Source organism: Akebia trifoliata, chromosome 6, assembly GCF_017979445.1.
Source record: "Akebia trifoliata isolate Shusen 1 chromosome 6, ASM1797944v1, whole genome shotgun sequence".
Lineage (NCBI taxonomy): Eukaryota > Viridiplantae > Streptophyta > Magnoliopsida > Ranunculales > Lardizabalaceae > Akebia > Akebia trifoliata.
In genome coordinates this window covers 1,149,685-1,156,330 of record NC_141380.1, presented here as the reverse complement: position 1 = coordinate 1,156,330, position 6,646 = coordinate 1,149,685, and positions in this window count along the sequence as shown.

Here is a 6,646-nt window from a genome sequence, read left to right as displayed (position 1 = left end):
TGGATGACTTTAAGATCTGTACATGGGACAATGATAGGGTTCGGTACCAAGAGGAAGAGGTGAGTGATGGGCCAGGATTAGTAAGTACCACCAGATCGATGGAGAATTCATATGACCTTGACATGGTTGGGCGAAGACATGAGGAGTCCCAACTCACTATAGGACTCAATGAATGGAGTGAATACCCATAGCTTGGAGTCATTGGAGATATAATGGCTGCACCGGTTTTCATGGGTGTGGCATTAGTGTTGGTGGTGCAACAACAGGCCCGGGTTCAAGGCATGCCGGCTGATGAAGGAAGCACAACATCATGTTAGATTCCAAATGAGAGTATTTGTAAACCTTTTTTCTTTACATAATTTCTTCCGCTTCTCTTGCTTCTTTCTTGGCAGATGAATTCACTGAAAATGAAGAGGACCAAAACAGATAATAAAAAGCAATGTTTTAAGAACCCAACAATCCAACCAAATTTTTGTCCAATTGATCCAATCTGGCTTCAACTTATCAAACCTAATTGGTCTGATTCAATGTGGACAAAGGAGATACTAATGGATGTTGTTAGAGTATTATGTATGATTCAATGTAATAAAGTGTACTATGATACACTCATGGTCACGTGAGGATTAGGATAAGTTTAAGATTAGGATAGATATTTTTGTTATTGGATTAGATTTCCTTAGATCAAAGTTCGTTTTTATTTAGAATTGTTTTTTATTTTTTAAATTCCATATAAACCCCATTAGGATTCTTGTAATTGTTCAAGAGAATCAATCCAATTTCATACTCTTCACTTGGTATTAGAGCACACTATATTACATTGCTTCATACCTTACTTCATACATCATGGTTCTTCAGTGAATGACTAATTAATCTTGGGACTGGAATCTTTCTTCCCCTTCACAACTGCCAAAATATTCTCTTTACTAACGTTTTCACATATATATAGAGGACAGTGTTTGGTGGATAATGTTTTGTCCTATAATGCAAGAACATTTTTGAATGGGCTGATTTTTTGTTAGGATGATCTCTATGATGAGAAGATCATCCTGACAAAAATTCAACCCATTCCAGTTTACAAGTTGAGGAATCGTGAACCGTTAAGGAATTTCTTTATATTTTTCCTTGTCACTTCAATCGATATCACTTTAGTCTTTTTCTTACCTTGTATACACTTCAACCATGAATTTGCTCTTTTTCACCAATTTCGTCATTGGCCTTCCTAAGAATGAGTATTTCTTATAGGAATCTAGATATTGTATTAATGTGAGATAAAATAAAGAAAAAAAATCATTAAAATTGTTTGGGAAGATGGAATGAAAAACAAAATATGACAGTACTTTTGAGAATTATTTATCTATGGAAATTAAAGTCTACGAAAAGTGGGAGACCCTGTTGAAACTGATATAAATTGAGGAAGTGAAAAAATATTTTAAATACATCATTTAAAAGAGAATTTTATGATGGTGGCCCTAAATACTTGGCATAGGGAATTATCATTTCTATTGTATTGAGCCTAAATATTTATAAGATAGTTTCCATTCCCTGAGTCATACTCTGCTTGGATAAGTGTTTAATTTTAACTTAGGATTCATTTTAAATGACTATGGCCTTTAAGAATGTGATAATTGAATCTGGCTCAATATTGATGGTTAAGGCGCTGTGCTACAAGGATATGGATATCCTTGAATTGTAGATTATTGGGTGTACAAGGTAAAGCAAAGACTATGGAACTTCAATAAATAAATAAAAGTGTGACGTCTTTGGAGAAGAAAATTGGATGCATTGGCATATCGTTTGTAAAATTATAATCGTCTAATATCATTTGAGGCGCAAATTATCTCTCATTGAGTGGTGTTCACAATTGTTTGTGGGAGATCTCATCTATTCCGAAACTGAGGTCACTTGTGTGGGATTTTTAGTTCAGGAGGAATAGTTTTTTGACATGTCTTCTAAGAAGACAAGAAGATGCATTGGCATAATGTCTAAAATTGTAATTATATTATGTCATTAGAGGCACAAATTATCTAGGATGCATTGACATAATAGTTTTTCCACTTAATTTCTAGGCCAATAAATATCTTGTAGATGCAATTTCTTGCACTACGTTGGGATTTGTGATGAAGGTTTGAAATTCACACATCTTGAAATTCTAGTGTGCTTACAATACAACTTCTTCAACATCCAAGTCAAGTTAAGCATAAAAAATAGCAGAGTAACAATATTGGGGTAAAAACATACTTTTGAGTATCTCTGCCCATGTATTTTATAGAGAGAGGAAACCCTAAGATCGCGTGGGATTTTGCTTATAATTACATTCTCATCTAATCTTAGAAGAGAGCTGCTATTGGCACCCCAACTTTTACTTATTGCATCCTAATTTCTTTAATTACTTATGACACCCCAAGTAAAGATTAAAACACACTCTTTAAACATTACAATGGTTTGACTTGAATTATAATCTAAAATATTACAAAACATTTTAATACTCGTTCAAACAATTTCAATTGTTGTTTACAAGTATGATTAGGCGCAAATAAAATCCACACATGCACACACCCCTCCCAAAAAAAATCTAGTAAAAAAAAAAAAAGAGAAGGCTTCTATTTACTCCCCTACTTTTACTTATTCTCAACCATTCACTTTATTTCTTGGGATTTGTCCCAAAATGAGTGCAATTTATGTCCAAATTCCGATTTTGGTACACTGTTCATTTTAACTCTAAAAACATGCATTTTGAGTGAATTTGTCACTTTTATAATCAATGAATTCATTGGTACATCTACGAATTCGTAAATATTAAAAGTGATGAACTCACGAGTTTGTAGGTTATAAAAATAACGAATACATGTTTTGAGAATTAAAATATACAATGTACTAAACTCGGAATTTCATCATATCTGGCACATGAAATGGAGATTCACCCTTTTTTCTTTATTTTCATTTGGGTGTAATAAGTAAGAGTTGGAATGCCAATAGCAGCTCTGTTTTGTTTTGAATGTAACCATCCCAGATCCTGCCTCTACTCATCCCTTCTTTTTGGGGACTTTTCCTTATCGAAATTACCTTTCAGATTTGAAGGATTCTGGCTGAAGTTGCCCTCACCCGATCCCAGATTTTTCAGGATTTGAGTTGATGCATGATCCTACATCTCTGATTTGATTCCCTAGATGCCATGTGTCCACTCTTGGGGCCTTACAAAACAATATCCTTCACATGCATCACTCATGAGTTCCCAGGCCAATTTTTGGTACATATATAAGGGTAGTTCTATATATCCATAGGAGGCCATGTCTATATTTGATTTTCTTTGGTGGTTACATGTAACAATATAATCTAGTTGGTAAAATAGATACTCATATATCTCGATAGAAAAAACAAAAGAAGAAGAAGAAGAAAAAGAAAAGGGAAGGGGGAGAGAAATTAAAGGGCTTCGATGTTTCCAACAAAGATGGATTAAAAAGAGAATAAAAAGGTGAATAATATATCCTTACGTTATACTCTTTAGAGTTGGATCTCACTTCTAATTCGGTCCCAGCATTTCAAATTCAGGGTGCAAAGTCATCCTTAGGTGAGTTGTGGGTAAAATGATTAGTAACATAAACTCAACACTTTGTGATATACGATCCCCCTAAAGATTCTCTTTTATCCGTTTTAAGAATCCAAGGCAAATTCACGTTGTCTCATTCAAGAAATGGGACCGAAAGGCATCTCTTTTTGTCAACTTTTAAGTCTTCATTTTCACATTCTAATTGTTACTGAGTTGAAGTTTCCATATGTTTGTGTATACTTTAGTACATTCAGTACTAGTTCCTGATTTTCCCTCATTGATTTGTTGATTTGGCCGCGTTTGTGTATATTGTACACGTTAATGGTGCACGATGTCTGGTGCATGGCCACCCAAATGGTGCATGTACAAGAAAGCACATGGTTCCTGTAGCAATCTTGTGGCACACTACAAACAATTGAGAGAGAGGTATGTTTTTTAAAAGTAATATCTCAGCCTCTTGTGATCTGATTTTTATATTTAAAATAAACAAGTTTTTTTATGCACACTATGTCCTTAAAAATGAATGGCTACTAAACTCCCCAGATTTTAAGTATGAGATCTAATTTTTATTGTTGATGTGGCGCTCACTCAACCGTTTAAAATGTGTTACAAAGGATCCACTTCCGCATGTACATCCTTTGTTAGTAGGTGTCAACTTGGTAAGTTAATAAAGATTTTGACTCATGATACCCCATAGGCCTGAGTTCAAAATCCTCCCTTGGTCGTGGTATCAATACTCATAGGCAGGGGCAGATGACAGTGTGAGCAATGGGAGCACTTGCCCTCGAAGTCACTATGTGAAAAAAGCCCATATTTGACTGTCTTGGGCCATCAAATTTCATAAAATTCGACGGACAAAAGAGTCGAATTGGCGTCAAATTTTTATTTTCGACGGGTTGAAACTATCAAATTAATGAAGGATGGGAGAAATTCGACAATTCTAAACCGTCAAATCTGGGAAACATCAAGAATTGTGACGGTCTTAGACCTTCAAAATTCAGGTTCTAAAATCTGTGGGCCTTAACCCGTCAATTTTTTCTGTGGAATTTTTCAGTTTTCACGTAGTAAGTGGATCCTCTATAGCACACGGTTCCTGTAGCACAAATCCAACAGTAGAAAGAGTGCGACATCAGCCATACACTTAGATCCTATGCTTAAAATATTAGGTGTTCAGTGATCGGTTGTAAAGCTTGCTAAATAAATGCAGAGATTAAGATGTGAACTAAGACTTTGGGCAAGTTGAATTCGTTCCACAGGGACAGTTTGGATTCAAATGTTCAATCGGTTAAAATAAAAAACAGAGTTAGAAACAGATTGGTTTTAAAACAGAATTGATTTGTTTCACAAATGAAATAAAAATTACTTGCAATTGAAATTAAAAACAAAAAATAAAGATTGAAAATCTAAGAGAGAGAGATTAGAGAAATCAAGTAAGCTTTTACAATGAATCCATAACGTAGAGAAATTCTGAATATAACTCAATCCATGTAGCAAATGTAGCAAGTCATTGCTCATGGATCGGACGGTGGAACAATTAAATTCTTAAGAGTTATCAAAAGATATTCATGAAAACACTAGTATGATTGAGATTGCCCAACTTATCTTCTGATTTTTCACAGAGCATAGCTACTCTTGAACTTATCTAAGTAATGGCTATCTAAGTTGGATCAGAATTATAAGCTGGATTACCTTAATCAGAACAGAATTTTCAAAATTAAAACATGTAAACAAAACAAGAATTTAAATCTACACTAGAGGGATTAATTTGCTATGGCTTCCTTAACTTCTCTAATGAGAATTTAGCCAATCATTGCAAGCATTGTAATTGCAGAAAAATAACAAAATAAAGGAGAAGATAGGTGAAGAAGAAGATGCATTTTAATCCTTCTTTAATAACTCCCAAAAGAATTACAGAAAGTATTAATAGATCACTCTTGATGTTCTCACTTCACTCAAGAACTCTCATAAAAGAAAAATTACAGAGAATTAAAGAAAGAAAAACCAAAAATTATGGAAGAAGAGAAGAAGACCCTTTCTATGAAATCCACCTTCCAATTTATAATGTTCGTATTCGGGTAATTAGGGTGATTTGACGGATAATTTGATTCGAATGACCCAATCAGTTACAACCATCGAAGCTTCTGTGAAAATCTCGGGGACAAATTCCTCGAAATCACCGCAGCGCGGTCTTGCCTAACCGCGGCACGGTGACGTGGCGCCCAAAATCCTCGAGATTTTGCCGGATGCTTCCTTTTTGCTCCCATGTTGTAACAGTAATTGTTACACCTTTTGTTCCGAATGTACCCTTTCACCTGAAATTAGTAACAAACTATTGTTAGTCACATTAATTTGGGATTTAATAAAATTTATTATTATTTTAAGGAAACTAGTACTTAAACTTTTGATAATCTTGGTGAAATTACGGTCCCAAAATGAAATTATTAGGACCTTATCATTCGGTAACCGTTCATTTTCAAAAACATGAATTTTGAGGAAAAAAAACTGTTATTTATTTATTTATTTATCTTAAATCATGATCACAAGAACCTAGGATGTTAATTTTTTTTTCCCCAAGATATATAGAGGATCCACTTCCCATAAGAACATTTTTATAAATTATAAGAATTTAGATGCTACTACAACTTACAACAATGAGAGAAAATAAATGTTGTTATTGCTCTTCTAAGAATTTTTTAATTTTGTAAAGTTTTAGTTGCCCCCACTTAAACAAAATCCTGGCTCTACCCCTGGTTATGAACTTTATCAGACTTTGCAATTCGGTATGTTAATTAAAAAATAATTACTATACTGGATCAAATACAATATAATTCAACTTGCATGGATAAGACTTGCGAAATTTGTCTCTCTGATTTTCGAGTATTTATAATTTCCTAAGATGTCCTTGTCTATTGATCGGTTGTAGATCTTGCTAAATAAATGCAGAAATAGAGATTAAAACTAAGACTTTGGGTAAGTCGAATTCGTTCCACAGGGACAGTTTGGATTCAAAGATTCAATCGGATAAAAGTCCAAAACAGAATTAGAAACAAATTGATTTTAAAACAGAATTGATTTGTTGCAAATTAGAAAATGAAAATT